Source organism: Dendropsophus ebraccatus, chromosome 1 (genome assembly GCF_027789765.1).
Source record: "Dendropsophus ebraccatus isolate aDenEbr1 chromosome 1, aDenEbr1.pat, whole genome shotgun sequence".
NCBI classification, from domain to species: Eukaryota; Metazoa; Chordata; class Amphibia; order Anura; family Hylidae; genus Dendropsophus; species Dendropsophus ebraccatus.
The window spans coordinates 110,945,995-110,963,991 of record NC_091454.1 but is presented as its reverse complement, the minus strand read 5'-3'; the positions used below and the strand labels follow the sequence as shown (position 1 = coordinate 110,963,991).

The 17,997-nt window shown below is 43.7% G+C and overlaps 1 protein-coding gene across 5 annotated transcripts in view; it reads right to left on the bottom strand.

Moving 5' to 3' along the window:
- PLXNB2 (plexin B2) overlaps positions 1–17,997 on the bottom strand; it is a 150,152-nt gene that overhangs the window by 80,346 nt on the left and 51,809 nt on the right. For 2 of the 5 annotated variants that reach the window (XM_069976770.1, XM_069976779.1), the window contains one exon: positions 723–793. The exons of the other annotated variants lie outside the window; for them this stretch is intronic. The gene's annotated coding sequence lies outside the window, so the exon portion shown is untranslated. The remainder of the gene's footprint in view (positions 1–722; positions 794–17,997) is intronic. 5 annotated transcript variants of the gene reach the window in all.

Sequence of the window (17,997 nt, the reverse complement as noted above, 5' to 3'; positions counted from 1 at the left end):
TGCTGTAAGTTACAGTAAAGTTATTGATGTCATAACTGAATCCCATTAAAACCACTGACAGGCGAGGTGAACACTGATTACTTTGTGACAATGACACCTGCTAAGGGAACCAGTCATGTTGAAAATACAGTCCAGTCTGCAGACATCACTATATCAAGCAGAAGGAGCTGAGCAGCCTGATATATAGTGTTAGGGTACTATTACACGGGCCGATGGGGGCCCGATAATAACAGTAAACAAGCGCTGATCTGCTAGATCGGCGCTCAGTTACTGGGCCTATTACACGGCCCGACAATCTTTTACCAAGGGCTGCATAGACACTGTTACCAATGTCCTTGAAGCCCTTGCTAAACTGGCATACATTACCTATCCCGGGTCCAGGACTCCTCTTGCGGTCAGCTTCTCCCCGAGTCCCGCACGCTGCAGATTCAGAGCGGCCTGTCCTAACTGACAGGCCGCTCAGCCAATCACTGGCCACATCGGTCCCGTCCTAAGGCTCAGAGATGCACATACAGTATGAAGGCTAGTCTGTCTGCTCCTATGTCACAGAAGAGTTCCTCTAGCACAAGTCACCGAAAAAGTTTTAGCAGGCTATAAAGTTATCAGAAAAAGCAGTCAGTCAGTCAGAATTCCCATGGTGGGGCAATAAGAACGTGACCTTTAGACAGTTACCAAGGAGCAACAGAAGAATGTGGTGTGGTCTGATGAACCCTGTCCCTTACCTGGGGAAGTGATGTCACAAAGGTGCACTATAGGAAAAAGGCAAGCTGGTGGGGACAGCCGGAGAGCAAATCTGCAGTACAAAAGCATATGCACACATCAGCCTCAGTAACATATGCAGGCCATCAAAAAGTCACTGTGGACAATATTATACCATTTTACACTACAGATTGAGCATAAGAAATGTACTTTATCCTCTTAAAAGAGATTACAGATTTGTTAGTTTCCTCCAGATTGGTTATGAAATCTCTTGTGAAGTGCAACAGATGTTGTTCTTCATAAGAGATAAACAAAAGCTGCTGTTTCTTTTCTCACACTGTCAACTTAAAGGGTTTATCTGACGCCATGTAAGGGGGGAAAAAAAGTTTTATACACTGCTTAGGGCCCTATTCCACAGTAACGATAATCGGCCGGATCGGCCCCATTTGGCCCGATTCGGCAGATTATCGTTTGGTGAAATAGAGAGAACGATCAGCCGATGATCGTGTCATTGGCTGATCGTTCATTTAGGGCCAGACCTAAAATTATCGTTCCCCCACCGCGCATCGCTACGGTTGAATAGCGGTGCGCGGCGGGCGACCGACGATTTGACAGGCTGCAGCAGCATACATTACCTGTCAGGTCTTCTCCGTGCTGTCTTCATCCCCGGGTCCTGCGCGCCCTATCTTCAGAATGGACGGTCAGCTGACGGAGCGCTCAGCCAATCACAGGCCGGGACCGCCGCGGCCTTTGATTGGCTGAGTTTGGCCGGTCAGCTAATCGGCCATTCTGAAGATAGAGCACGCGGGAACCGGGGAGAAAGACAGCGCGGAGAAGAAGCCTGGACAGGTAATGTATGATCCTGCAAGGACATCGGTAACAATGTCCCTGCAGCCCTCGCTCAACGATCATCGGGCCGTGGAATAGGCCCAGTAAACGAGCGGCAATCTAGTAGATCGCCACTCGTTTACATCGTTGATCAGGCCCTCCTCGGCCCGTGGAATAGGACCCTTACCAGTTTTCCAATGGTGTTTTTGTTTAAATAAAAATTTTAATACTTCAGAAGCCCATTTCGCCCAGTCACCGAATGTGGCGCATTTCAGCAACTGTTTTCTACTACAAATCCCAGCATGCACTATTTTGTTCTGTTCCTCCCAGCCCAGTAAAAAGCCTTGCTGACCATTCTCCGTCCAAACCAGTGTGCCACCACTTCTTCAGTACTGGGTAAACACCCTATGTTTAAATAGCATGATAAATCATCATTCTCTCTCTGTCACCCTGTATGACCATACATCCTTTGCATAGCACAGGCACAGCAATTGCATACATACTAATTATAGATTTTAAAAAATCCTGGTTCACTAAGGTATATAATAAAGTTTATTTGCACCACGTGATCTTGGGCAGACAGCCCAAAAACGCTGGTACATACACAAGCTCCAGTGATGTATTGCAAGCAAAAAAAAAAAAAAAAAAGCTACAACTACAGAACTTCTGGAGGAGGGCAAGTGCACTGAAAAACAGAGAGCCATTATTTTCATAAATTATTGCACATTATATACTATTGTAACTTCTGATGTGTTTATTTAGGGGCACCTTTTTCTCCCTGGAATGCCCCTTCGTGTTCAGCTCTACATGCTATGGCATTGATAATATTCATTCTTTACCATTCCAAAAGAACATGGTACAAGTAAAAACAAAGCATACCAGGCACATGACTCACAACACGCAGATCCAATTACAACAGTTACAAAACCTTGAGAGGCGCTAATTTTTTTTCCCATGGTAGGCGGAAGGAAAAAGCTAAAGATTTTATTCTGTAAATCACATACAATGTAGAGGTGAAACTGGGATCAACTTCAAAAACTTGGGAGAGTCTGGATGTGAATCCCGTTTGTATGTGGGATTTTAGCATTCAGTACAATCCAACATTTTATATGGTTTTGAAGGTATACAGCAGCATGGAGGAAAAACATTTAACCAACCAACATACTTAATTCCCTGCAGAACATTAGCGATAAGTATAATAGAACATAAATAGTGAATGGAAGATACAGTAATTACAAGGACGTCTCTTACAGTTCTTTTCAGCAGTTATACTTGTTGCATTCCTTTCATTATACGTCAGTGTGTTTATTTCCCCGGTGTAAAGAGTTGTGGAATATTTGGCACGGTACAAACAAACTTTATGATTACCAAAGACTGCTGTCACACATGACAGTTTATTGCCATCTTTTTAGCTTCATAGACTTAGGCTGCGTCTTCACAGACTGATGTATCTGACAGATTATTGAAGCCAAAGCCAGGAAAGGATTTGAAAAGAGGAGAAATCTGTCTTTTCTATGACCTGTTCCCTGTTTAGTCTGTTTCTGGCTTTGGCTTCAAAAATCTGTCATATTTGTGTAAACACAACCTTAGGTGATCAGGAGATACAGCAGGGGAGTGGATTGCATGGGTGCAGTGATCTCTCCCCTGCTATATCTTCTGATAAGCAGGTATCAGCAGAGGCTCAAGTCTAAGACCCACTACAGTCAATAACTTCTGACATGCCTGACAACATGTCAAAGGTTATTTTAAGTACTCTTGGAAATCCATTTGTTTTGGGGGTGTCAGTTTTGTACTTCCTGGCTGGACAGTTGCTCAGTACTAAAATTCACAGAAAATATTGCTTTCCTCCAACCCTGCCTACTCCCTCCTGGCAGGGAAAGCAGAAGCCACCAGGAACCACCCAGATCATGAATGATCTGGCAGGTTCCCTACATACTGTATGTATAGAATCCACTCCTTATCCATCCCCCGGCCCTTCATCTATCCCCTTCTTGGTTGAACTTGATAGACGTGTTTTTTCAAGCATACTAACTATGTATCTAAGAAAAAAGTTATTCAGTTGCATTATATGCCTATTGGGGGAGGCTGATAGTAGTAGTTTCCCACACTAGTACACATATTCTGGTTTTACACATGGCAGTTTATGTGCCAAAACCAGAAGTGGATTCAACAGAAAACTACAAGTCCTCCCTTTATATTTCCCATCCCATTTGAATCGACTTCAGATTTTAACATAAACCCAGCAGTGGCAATTTAAAAAAAACAAACAAAAAACTGGCGTGTGTGAAACCAGCTGTAAAGTAAATAAACATATGAATATAATGGCGCTGGCACAGGGAAAGTCCTTTTTTGAGCCACGGCCGGGTTCCCACGCACGTTGCTGGTCTATTACAGAGCATAAAGCATTGGAGGCGGGCTGGCCTGCCCCCAGCAGAAGGAACCCCTGTTCCTCTATGACGCAGCTTCTTTGATTCTAATGGAGCTGCATCACAGAGGGGAGGGGGTTTCCTCCCACTGGGGGTGGGCCATCCAGCCTCCAGTGCTTCAGCCAGAGCCCTGCTCCGTAACAGACCGGCAGCGTGCGAGGCCCCGTTCTATTCATGTGTAACACTTAAAGTGAATGTACCTGATGGTACATTTGCTTAATGAAGTATTAACCCAGCGTCCCAATAGATTTTAATGGAAAATAACATAGTAAAAGTTTAACACTTTTGGTGATGTTTTATCTCCTATACATTTGCATACAATTTTTGTAGTATAGAAAAGCCCTACTAACTACGCTTCTCTGTGCCACAGAAAAGGATACAAACGTACTGCATATGTTTTTTCCCCACTCAAATGTATTATAGACCTAATAAAACGCAAAGTTATACATGTCAAAAAAATAAATAAATAAAAATACAAACTCATTTACTTTGGCACCAAACCAGTAAGGGATGTGGCTGAGCAGAGAGATAAAGCAAGTCGCTGGCAGCCAATTGCAAAACTCCTCTCTCTGCGTCAGAGGCTGCCCAGCAGATTGTAACGCTGTTTGTTATTTAGTCTCTCACCATCTCTTTGGTGGTCTTTCCCAACTCTATCTATTGTTCGATATCTATCTCTATATCTTTATGTCTGTTTTCAGTTCTTCCTCAGCAATGTGCATATCTGTTTTTATATGCTGGGGAGACACTAAACGTTGTGTCAGATGTTCCCCAGGGCTAACCTTTTGTATACTTTTTCTTAACCTAGATGTACTTTATATGTATGATACATTGAAAACTTATATAAAAGTATACCACCTATTTTGTGATATGCATGAAAAAGTATACAAACATACATCATATTTGAACTCATTTTTGACAAATTTTTAACCCCTTAAGGACCGGGCCTGAAATGGCCTTAAGGACCGGAGCAAATTTTATGAATTTGACCAGTGTCACTTTATTCATTAATAACTTCGGGATGCTTTTACCTATCCGGCTGATTCTGAGATTGTTTTCTCGTGACATATAGTACTTCACATTTCTTGTAAATTGGAGTCGATACTTATAACGAATCTTTATGAAAAAACCCAAAATAGCGTGAAAAATTTTGAAAAAATGCATTTTTCCAACTTTAACCCTTAGACGACCCAGGGCGTATAATTACGCCATGGAAGTCTGTCCCCAGACGACCTAGGGCGTAACTGTACGCCCTGGGTGTTATTCCCGCTATGAAGCGCGCTCCGGAGCGGAGCGCGCTTCATAGGAGGTGGTTGGCCGGCTGCAGTGAGCAGCCGGGACCTCACCGGCAATGACACGCTGCAGCGATCGCGCTGCCGCGTGTCATTAACCCCTTAAATAGGTGTAAATTAGGTGTAAGTGACAGGGGGAGTCCCCTGTCACTTACCGATCGGGACCCCCGCAATGTGACTGCGGGGGTCCCGTTCGGTAAAACGGACTGCTGGAGGTCTCTTACCTGCCTCCATGCGGTCCGATCGGCGCTCTGCTACTCTAAGCCTGCACAGGCAGGCTCAATGAGCAGAGCGCCGATAACACTGATCAATGCTATGCCTATGGCATAGCATTCATCAGTGTAGAAATCAAACTAATGTATGTAAAAGTCCCCCAAAGGGACTTCAAATGTGTAAAAAAAAAAAAGTTAAAAACACTAATACACTACCCCAAAACCCCTCCCCCAATAAAAGTTGAAATCACCCCCCTATCCTATTATATAAATAAAACATATAAAAATAAATAAATAGATAAACATATAATATACCGTAGCGTGCGTAATTGTCCGATCTATTAAAATATAACAAGTGTCATTGCGAACGGTAAACGGCGTACACGAAAAGAGGGAAAAAGTGCGCAGATTACCGATTTTATGTTACATTATATATATAAAAAAATTAATAAAAAGTGATCAAAACGTCCGATCTTCACAAATATGGTATTAATAAAAACTAGAGATCATGGCGGAAAAAATGACACCCCATACAGCCCCGTAGGTGAAAAAATAAAACCGTTATAAGCGTCACAATAGTCCCATTTTATTTATAATTAATTGCCAAAAAAAAGGATTTCATAAAAAAATACATATATAACATTAGAGAATCTGTGTAACCTGCATATGGTTGTGTTCAGACTGACCTATAGAATAATAGTGTCATGTCGCTGTTACCATATAGTGCATAACGTAGACACAGGAACCCCCCAAACGTTACCATATTGCATTCTTTTTTGCGATTTCACCAATTTATATCTTCATAAATAATATATTTGGAATTCCATCATACATGTTATGGTAAAATGAAAGACGCCATTACAAAGTACAACTATTCCTGTAACAAATAAGCCCTTACATGGCCTGTAGATAAAAAACTGAGAGTGCTGGAGCTCTTAGAAGGGAAGGAGGGAAAAACGGAAACACTAAGATCAAAATTTGCGCGGTCCACTGGGTCATTTTGGGCCTGGTCCTCAAAGGGTTAAAACTTTTCTGCTTATACAGAAAATGGTTATACCACATAAATTATATATTAAATAGCATTAGCAACATGTCTACTTTATGTTGGCGGCATTTATTAAACTATATTTCATTATTTTTAGACAATAGGAAGCTTAAAACATTAGCAGCAAATTTCCAAATTTTCAGTAAAATTTCAAAATCAGATATTTTTAGGGAACTGTTCAGGTTTAAAGTGTATTTGAGGGGACTGTGTGTTAGAAAGCCTCACGAAGCACCCCATTTCAGAAACTGCACCCCCTAAACTCTGCAAAAGCACATCCAGAAAGTTTTTTAACCCTTTAGGGGAGTCACAGAAATAAAAGCTAAGTGTGTAAGAAATTTGAAAATTTTAATTTTCTGTGCAGAGATTTTATTGTAATCCAATATTTTTCATAATTATAAACCTATTACCAGAGAAATGCACCCCAATATTGATTGCCCCGTTTCTGCAGTTTATAGAAATACCTCATATGTGGCCTTATTGCGCTATTTGACGCAACCACAAGCCTCAGATATAAGGGAGCGCCTAGTGAATTTCAATGGCTCCGTTATTTTTGGTCATTTTTGACTGTACCACTTCAGGTTGGCAGAGGCTCTGGGGTGCCAAAACCTAAAAAACACCCCTAAAGGGACACCATTTAGAAAACTACACCCCTCAAGGAATGTAACAAGGGGTGCGGTGAGCATCTGGACCCCACAGGTGCTTCACAGATTTTCCAAACAATATGGCTTGAAAAAAGACTAAAGTATTTTTTACACTAAAATGTTGTTCTAGCCTTCAATTTTTCATTTTCACAAAGGGATAAAAGGAAAAAAAAAACACAAAACATGTAGCGCAGTTTCTCCCGAGTACGGAAATACCCCACATGTGGACATAAAGTGCCAAGCGGGCGCAGGACGAGCCTCCAAAGGGAAGGAGCGCCAATTGGCTTTTGGAAGCTGGATTTCACTGGAATGGATTTCAAGGGAGATGTCGCATTTACAGAGCCCTCGTGCTGCCAAGACAGTGGAAACCCCCCACAAGTGACCCCATTCTGGAAACTACACCCCTCAAGGAATCTAACAAGGGGCACAGTGAGCATATGGACCCCACTGGTGACGGGCACAAATGTGGAAAAATGTGACGTGAAAGTGAAAATTTTCAATTTTTCACTTTCATGGCACAAATGTGCCCGTCATCCAGGGGTCCATATCCTCATTGCATCCCTTGTTAGATTCCTTGAGGGGTGTAGTTTCCAGAATGGGGTCACTTCTGGGGGGTTTACAGTGTTTTGGCAGCACAAGGGCTCTGTAAATGCGACATGGCGTTCATCATCCATTCTAGCCAAATCCAACCTCTAAAATCCAAATGGCGCTCCTTCCCTTCGGAGGCTTGCCCTGCACCCACATGGCGCTTTATGTCCAGATGTGGGGTATTTACGGACTCGGGGGAAATTGCTCTACACATTGTGTTTTTTTTTCTCTTTTAACCCCTTGTGAAAATGATAAATTCAAGGCTAGACCAACATTATAGTGTAAAAAATTTAATATTTCATTTTCACGCCACATTGTTCCACATTTGTGCCCGTCACCAGTGGGGTCCATATGCTGACTACACCCCTTGTTACATTCCTTGAGGGGTGTAGTTTCCATAATAGGGTCACTTGTGGGGGGTTTAACTGTCTTGGCAACACAGGGGCCTTTTGAATGCAACATGGCCCCTCGAAATCCATTCCATCCAAATCCAGCCTTCAAAAACCAAATGGCGCACCTTCCCTTTGGAGGCTTACCCTGCACCCGCATGGCGCTTTATGTCCACATGTGGGGTATTTCCGTACTCAGGGGAAATTGCTCTACACATTGTGTTTTTTTTTATCTTTTAACCCCTTGTGAAAATGAAAAAAAATCAAGACAAGATCAATGATTTAGAGTAAAAATTTAAAAAAAATTACACTAAATGTTGGTCTAGCCTTGATTTTTTTCCATTTCCACAAGGTGTTAAAAAAGAAAATGAACACAAAACGTGTAGGGTAGTTTCCCCTGAGTACGAAAATACCCCACATGTGGACATAATTTGCCATATGGGCACAGGGCAAGTCACCAAAAGGACAGAGCGCCATTTAGAGGCTGGAATGGGGGATGGAGGCCATGTCGCAATTACAAAGCTCCTGTGCTGCCAGAACAGTAGAAACCCCCAACAAGTGACCCCATTCTGGAAACTACACCCCATAAGGAATCTAACAAGGGGTGCAGTGAGCATATGGACCCCACTAGTGATGGGCACATGTGTAGAACATGTGCCGTGAAAATAAAAAATACCATTTTTTTCATTTTCACGTCCCAAATGTGGCCGTCACCAGGGGGCCATATACCCGCTGCCCCCCTTGTTAGATTCCTTATGGGGTGTAGTTTCCAGAATGGGGTCACTTGTGGGGGGTTTCTACTGTCCTGGCCGCACAGAGGCTTTGTAATTGCATCATGGCATCCTCTAATGGGAATGGCGGCCATACCTATATAGCTGGGGAAAAGGGACAATTCTAATTTATTTGGGGGTATTAGGCCAATTATTAGTTTATAAGGTTGAAAATGACAGGTGTCCATCAAATTCAACCTGTGTTGATCCAGAGGAAGGCAAACACCCCTCGTGAGGCAGACGACAGTAGCCTCATCACAGGGGAAAAATTCCTTCCCGACTCCATAATGGCGATCAGAACAATCCCTGGATCAACGTGACCCCTGAAATAGGAATAAGGGACAGAATTTAGATAATGTAGAACCCCAGTGACATGTGGTATGCCTTGGAGCGATCCAGTATACAGAGGCCGGGGGGATCAGGACAGGTGTCACACTGGAAAATGTTGTCCTTCCTGATCCCCCTGTTACGCCACACTCTGCACTTCTTCTGGGGTCTCCCTTTCTCCAGTGTGGGGGACGTCACCTGGAAAATGTTGTCCTGGTGCGATACGGGGTCCCTCATATCCAGAAGCGCTGGGTCCGCTCCATGGCTGCTAAATATTAGGGCTCTATTACTACTTCTGATATGTTCGGATCGTGCCGCAAGCTACAGTAGCTCGGGCAGCGAGGGACCGGAAGAGGGGGTGCTGGTATAAAAGTTATCCCCGTACAGGTGGTGACCTTTATCCAGCAGTGGGAAGATCAGTTCCCGGACGATGTCCCCACTAACTCCGAGGATGGGGGGGGGGGGGGGAGTGGGCATCTGGGGGCTGGATTCGAGTGTCCCTTCCTTCATACACTCTAAGGGTACGTGCACACTGCGGAATCGCGAAGGATAACCCTTTGTGCATTCCGCAGTTGGCACCCGCCGGCGGACTGATGCAGGCGCACGTCTCCGTCCGTGTCGTAGACTCCATTCTATGCACGGGCGGATTCCGCTCTGCGTCCAACGTGTTGATGGAATGACGGATGATGGAATCCGCCCATGCATAGGATAGAGTCTATGACACGGGCGGAGACGCGCCCCTGCATCAGTCCGCCGGCGGGTGCCAGCTGCGGAATGCACGAAGGGTTATCCTTGGCCATTCCGCAGTGTGCACGTACCCTAAATCTGTAAGTGTACCCTGAGGTACTCTCACAGAGTTTGTAGAATTTCACGCCATACCGTCATCTCTTATTGGGACGGTACTGGCGGAAAAGACGTGTCTGGGGGGCAGCGTACGCTACGCTACTCCCAGACACGTCACTGGATGATGAGGAGGATGAGGATGAATGGAGGAACGAAGGACCCCCCATTCATCCTCACTGGCTGTTTCGGTGTCGGAGGCAATAATAATGTATGCGTCCGATACCGAAAACACCCTGGGGGCCATCTTTATATGGGGATTGGTATATGGGGTATGTAGTGGTGTAGTGTAAAACTTTATTCAATGTAGTGTGGTGTAATGTAGTGTTTTTTTACGTGTTTTTTACAGTAAGTATACAAAAAAAACCTACGCCAAAAATGGTGTTGCTGATGAATGCCGCACTTATGTTCGGCACTTATCAGCAGACCGTGGCAGTAGGATATAAAAAAAAACCACCCTACGCCAAAAAGGAGGAGTTGCTGATTAGCAGCGCACTTTCGTGCGATGCTGATCAACACTCAGCGGCGATAGGGTGCGGAAAATAGGAAAAAAAAAAATTGGGAAAAAAAAATTTTTTTTTACTACATTCTGAACATCCCTGTAGTGGCTGATACGTGTATTACACTTATCAGCCGCTAGGGGGCAGCAGAGCGCAAGATCCGAAAATAGACGACGCTGGAGCCGGAAAAATACGAAAAAAGACGACGCTGGAGCCGGAAACAGACGATCGGGACTCACGGAAGAAGCCGAAGTCCCGACAAGATGAAGAGGACGCCGGGAACCCGGAAGACGCCGATCAGGACCCCGGGACAGGTGAGTAATGTACAAATACCTGCTCCGGACCCCTCAGCTACCTAGCTGAGGGGTCCGGAGCAGGTATTTATTACTTGTGGGGACTTTAATCGCCGTGAACGGCCGGCCGGCCGGCCGTTCACGGCGATCGGGACGGTGGTACCGTGACCACCATTACTTTTTACAGTAATGGCGGTCGGTGCCGTCCTCGGACAGCACCGACCGCCATTTTTTTCCGGGTCATCGGGCCACCGATGGCCCGGAAAGGTTCCGATCGCCGCTATGGGGGGGGTTAACAACCCTCCATGCCGACAGGGAGAGATGGCCTGCTATGTATTATAGCAGGCTATCTCCCCCGATCGGGACCCGGCCGGCCGCGGCGCCCGTTTAAAGGGCTGACGTACCGGTACGTCATGGGTCCTTAAGTGACAGTGATCCATGACGTGCCGGTACGTCATGGGTCCTTAAGAGGTTAAACATGTTTGACATATACCACAAGAGTGTGTGTGTGTGTGTGTGTGTGTGTATGTATGTATGTATATATAGCTGTCAACCCACTGTGACACTGTCAGGAAATGCAGTGTTACTTCGGACAAAAAAAAACAGCAACCATACAAATAAGAAGTATATAGGTAAACACTACCTCGGCCCCACGTGGACTTTACTTTAGCAGAGATTACTCATTGAAATGTAAAGTCTATATTAGGAAGCGTGGAGACTTTTAGTGATCTCTTGTATCAGGCTCATTTTTATGTTCCCTGGGAATCTATTCATTCCTGGCATTTCACACAGGGCTTCTGACTTCTGAAAGAATGGAAAAACAACAGGCCATCTTCTGCTCTCTCTTTATATGTGAGAACAGCCAACACTGCCCAGATATCCTTCTGTAAATGCGTCAGATTTAGTGGAGGCTTCTTAGAAATGAAGGAGCTTTTTAATCCAACATTTAATAGTGTGCTAAAAATGCCTGAAAACTCACAGATAAAGGGACTATTTAGGCTTAGAAAACATGGCCACTTACCTCCAGAAACAGCACATCCCTTTTCTACAGTTTGGATGTGGTTCTGCAGCTCATTTTTAACTTGAAGTGAATGGAGCGGAGTTGAAATACCCCACACAACTTGGGGCCAGGGTTGGTTCTGATTTTGCAATAAAGATGCTGTGCTTTTTCTAACCCTGAATGGTCCCTTTAAGAAAGCAGAACACTGAGCAAGGAGAACAGGGATTTTTTTTTTACTTTTGTAGGGAGTACCCCCAAACACAGTGTCCCATCTAATCGTACCTACAACAACTGAGAAACACAGATAAAGGAAACCATATCACAATAGTTGCTTTTGTGCTGAAATATTTGTGAAGCAGTCCAGCCCTATGCGCACTGTTTAATTTACACGTGCGGCTGATTTTATGGCAATTTAGACAGCTGCAATTACACGTTTCTCAAGTTAGCACTAATAATAATTCCACATTCTGCTAAAACAAACCGAGCTGGAGCACATCTGCCCGCGAGCGCAGACTCATTAACAATGATGGCAGCTAGCAAGCGCTGCTGAAAAGACTTGGAGCAGACAAATTGCCGTTTTAAGTTCATATTTGTGTAAGCCTTTGTTTAGGCCTTACAAATGTATCATTACCAGAAATAATGCCTTTTTAACCCCTACATCAAGCTTTAATTACACGCCTGGTGTTGCTTTTTATTCATGCATAATGACTTTATGGTAAACTAAGGAGCAATGCAAATCAAATGTATTTGGCTTTTAACATGAAAACATGCTGTCATGATGTGGAAACTTCAGAGGACTGCTATCAAAGTGGAATCCAAATACCAAATAGAAACGCTGAAGATGATCCCTGGGTTTCTTAAGGTCAACTTTTTTAATCAATAAGAAGAAGGGTGCAATAAAAACCACATAATGGTGTAAGACAAAAAGTAATGCAGCAAAATAGCGAAAAATCACTTATTCATGTGTCTGAGCAGTGGATTTTTAGCCATTTTGCTGCAAAGTGTCCACTAAAGATAAAACAGCACCATTTTTGCTGCAACGTTTGCAAAATCTTCTGACATAGAAAAACGTCAGACATTGCTATCAGTGGGCGTCCAGATGCCAAGACTCCTAGTGGTCACTAGAAGGGGTAGGATCTGTCAGTTGAGCACTGTACCCTCTCACCTCTCCTCAGAGTCAGTGATACACAATTTTGCATTAAAGAGTACCTGTTATGATTTTTTTTTAAACCTATCCTGGTGTTACTGACAAACTTGTAATATACTTTAATTAAATATTTTGCCATAATGTGTTTTAAACCTAGCCTATACTTTCTAACATCAGGGGGCGCTGTTTGCATTATTTCTAATTCACTTTTACACTGGCTGAAATCTCAACTCTTTCATAATTGGGGGGGGGGGGGGGGGGTCAAGACACAAGAAGTCCTGGCTTCATGCGCACGCCTGAGCAAGGCAGTTATTTGATTGTCAGCCCAACCCAGCATGCTCTCCCAGCCTGAGCCAGAGCAAAAGCACTGTCGCAGACCAGAAGAAACAGGTCAGGGTGTGTGTGTGTGTGTGTGTGTGTGTGTGTGTGTGTGTGTGTGCGCGCGCAGGTGGAGAGGTGTATCGCGGGGCTTATAGACGGGAAGATGGGCTTACAGGTGAGTGGAAAGGTGTATCTGTGTTACCAGTATTATTGAATCCCACATTGTATTGTTGTCCTCTCTGCACTGAAAAAGCACCTGTAGCAACATTTTCTAAACTACGCCAAGGGGTAACTATGGCAGATCACCAAATGTGCCAAAGAGAACGCCGAATGCACATTTATTTAGGATTTTCTATCATATTACATTGTTCCTGCTTTGTGTGATCAAGAGAAATAAAAATTCAGTACTAAAAAGCTTCTCAAAGAACTATTACGCCCCGTTCTCTATAGTGATTTCCCTGCTTTTTCCTTAAATTAACAAATGTGTGATAATAAGTGTAAACCTGTTATGGTAGTAGTACTGAAAGCAAATGCTACATAAACATAATAAATGCTATTTTAAATCAAGGATAACTAATCGCACACCCCTGCTGGCCCCACAAAAATGTGCTCGCCAGCACAAAGAATGCTCATGGGTTATCTAATATGAATCAAGTCTAACACGGTCGACGTGTTCCTAGATTTCATGTAAAATCATTCATGGTCAAGGAAGAACTTGTCATTAATGTTTAATCCCCCCTCATTATAAGAAAATACATTTTTAAAATGTGTCTATTCATTTAACTAGATATACAAGATCACATAAGACTGATTGGTTTACATTTATTTTTGCCAGGCACACTCTACAGTGGATTGTTCTCTTTTATTTTCATTTGTTTGGCGATTTCTATATCTCCCATTGACTTTAATGGAGGGAGCCATGCAAGTCCTCTTTCTCTCAGAAGTTAGTTAAAGTGACACTGTCACCCCCATTATTCATTTTTCAATCTTTAAAGATGTGTGTAACCCGCAAATAGCTCTCTGCATACCTTTTTGTATTTTTTTTTTCATGAGGCGGGTTGCTGAGAAATTATAACTTTGCTGAGTGTCTTCTGGCGCCACTGGGCGGGTCTTAGTCCCTGAAGCGCCACATAGCCCCGCCCAGTACATCGCCCGTTGACCCCGCCCCCTTTGGCACGTCATATCTCCCGGCCGACGCTCACAGTCTTGAGTACTCCAGGACGTCGGTGACGTGCGCGTCCACATCCCCCTGCGTCCGTCAAGTGATGCGCACGGGTCACCCACATCCTGCGGATTATACCAGCCGCACAGTCCCTCGCCGTTCCGAACGCTCCTGAGCCCTAGCTGTGGCTGTGAATCTCCTCACAGCCAGCAGCGAGGCGCGGAGATGCAGAGGTTCTTTTCGGCGCATGCGCAGTGCAAGGTGGACGCCGCAGTGCGTCTGCAAACTATCTCTGCACCTCGCTGCTGGCTGTGAGGAGATTCACAGCCGCAGCGAGGGATCAGGAGCGTTCGGAACGGCGAGGGGCTGGTATAATCCGCAGGATGTGGGTGATCCGGTGGTCACCTTCTGCGCCTGCGCATCACTTGACGGACGCAGGGGGATGTGGACGCGCACGTCACTGACGTCCTGGAGTACTCAAGACTGTGAGCGTCGGCCGGGAAATATGACGTGCCAAAGGGGGCGGGGTCAACGGCGATGTACTGGGCGGGGCTATGTGGCGCTTCAGGGACTAAGCCCCGCCCAGTGGCGCTAGAAGACACTCAGCAAAGTTATAATTTCTCAGCAACCCGCCTCATGAAAAAAAAAAAATACGAAAAGGTATGCAGAGAGCTATTTGCGGGTTACACACATCTTTAAAGATTGAAAAATGAATAATGGGGGTGACAGTGTCACTTTAAGCTACCTAAATGGCAGTGGTCCCAGAGATAGAAACCCTCAATATCAGCCATGATTTTCCTGTCACCTCTTTTCCTCATAGATCTATATATCTTGTGACAGTTACATGAAACTTACATGTAGGTTTATATATTCTTATGGACAACTACGGTATACAATGGTTTCCTACATAAAATAGGTATGTAGGGCACAAACAGCATTTTAGGAAAGGTTTGCCAGATTACATAATGTAGCTCCAAATACATTAAAAGGGGTACTCTGGCGCTTATAATTATCAATCAATCAATCATAAACATAGTTTTTACAGTTTTTACATTTACCATCCCTCCTGAGTCTGTCTCCGTTTGAATTTCTCACTCTTTGCAGGTTCCTGAAGCTCCAGTTGGTGGCTTCATTTTTTATTTACTCCCTGGTTTGGGCTTTCCCATGATGCACTTTGTCTCCTGTGATGTCTAACTGACTCTGTAAAACTGTTAGATGACTTACATCTTGTTCAGCCAATCAGAGCTGAGGAACCTGTGTCAGCTGACAAAAAAGGCTGGCTTAACAGGGCTTAAAACCGACTCCCTCTTGATGATGTCAGTGTCACAAAATGGCTGCCACGGAGCAGCCTGGGGTCAACGGTCATTAGGTAAGAATGAGTTCACTTCCTGGTGGGGGATTGAGGGGGGAAAAATAGGGAAGGGGGGCAGATCAGTGATTGAAGCATACAACAAAGTTATATAACTTTGTAATGTGTTTCAATTACTGGGAAAAAGCTTTTCGCTGGAGTACCCCTTTGAGTATAAGTGGCTAACGCTGGGATCACACACAGTATTTTCATCAGTATTTGGTCTTCATTTTGCTCAGTATTCTTAGCCAAAATAAGTAAAAACAACACAAAAACTGTGATGGAAAGATCTGCACCCTTTTCTGTGTTTTGAGCCCACTTGTGATTTTGGGGAAATATACTGACCAGAACACTGTGGCATTTCATAGAAAAAAATTTTTTAAAACTGTTTGAGAGCCACCAGCCTCGGTGCATGACTGGTAGATCTCTCTCTGTTTCTACCGAGAGACCAATGCATCAAGTGTAGCAGGACAGGGAGAGGCCAACTGGGACCATGCCACTCATTTACAATCCTGTTCATAGCCAGTTTTAAATCAATGATTTCTCTGAAATACTGCAGATTATCTGAGTACATCATAGTTCATTATAAGAATGGAGCTTGTCCCTGTTTAATGAAACTTCTGACAGGTTCCCGTTAAAGTAACTATCATTTGTGCGTATTGGTGGGGGTTTGGGTGCTGAGACCACCGCCCATCGCTAGAATGAAGGGACAAAAGCACTCAGCAGCACATGCTTTGCCCCTTCATCTCCGCTATACAGAGATGGATTCCGTAGACTACGCAATTATAATGAGAGCCTATGGAACTTCTGTCCGGAAGTTCCCCAGGCTCCATTATAATTCCGTAGATTGCAGTTACAGCGGAGATAGAGGCAGAGGGTGCACTGCTAAGCACTTCTGCCCCTTCATTCTAGTGATCGGCGGAAGGTCTCAGTACCCAGACCCCCACCCATATGCACTGCTGACATGTTGCTTTGGCATGTCAGAAGCTTTTACGAACAATAGTTAAACTTTGAGGGATTTTTTTTTTTTTAAGCGACTCCAAAGTGGAGGTACACCAGATTAAATTATAGTAACCTTTTAATGACATCTAACAGAGACTGAGTAATATGAGCACCGCCTAAAGGAAACTGTCAGAAAAGAAATACATGCTTCTTCCATATTGTGTATATAATGAATGGGCTATTCCTTTGTGACACTGTAGCTTGCATACCACATGAAGACTCATAGGATGTAAGCTCTTGTGAGCAGAGCTATGACTTCTTTTATTAGAATATTAGTTTGTTACTCTGTATATGTCATATTCCACAGAATTTTTCATACAGTAAGAACATATACATATGTTACTAATATGAGGACTACTGACTGCTGTAAATTTATACTCTGTGTTATTAAACTTAGCAAAAACAGTAGAGGGCTTTAAAACCGGCCTAGACAAGTTCTTAGAGCAAAATAATATAAATGCATATGTATAGAACTTATCATCCCTCCCCCTTCCCTGTATCCATCCCCTCCTTGGTTGAACTTGATGGACATGTGTCTTTTTTCAACCGTATTAACTATGTAACTAAACTTCTCTAATATAACACTGTTCAGCTAATTATAGAATATAAAGATCCTATAAATAATATTCTGATCGATTTCACATGAAACAAGCAGCAGCACACTCTTCAGCTGAAGACCTGGAAATTGTTTGTACAGTCTGTGCTAGAATAAAGCTCTTTAGCTCCAGGCTCAGTGTGTCATCCAGGAGCAGGTGTTCCTGCTGCAACACTGCATCTGTATTCTGTCTGGCACCTTTCAGAGTGTTACTAAAGACAACGTAAAACTGCAAGAAAATGAAACCATTTCCCAATCATCCAACCTTACATTGAAATGAGGAACAAAGAGCTCCTTCCATTACATGAGAGTGATTAGTGTGATTTACTAACACAAAGCACTTTCTATGTTTTCAGATATCTGTATTAAAGAGACGTCTAAAAAAGATAATTTTCTTGCCAAAAATAAAGTAATATGCATTGTTTCTAGCATGCAGAAATTATCTTTTCTTTCATATGGCTGGGGTCCTGTGCTCAATCCCCACTGGTTTACTGTGTCCATACAGGTGCAAGGTGCACCCCACCAATAAGTTATTAAAGGAGTTATCCAGCGCTACAAAAACATGGCCACTTTTC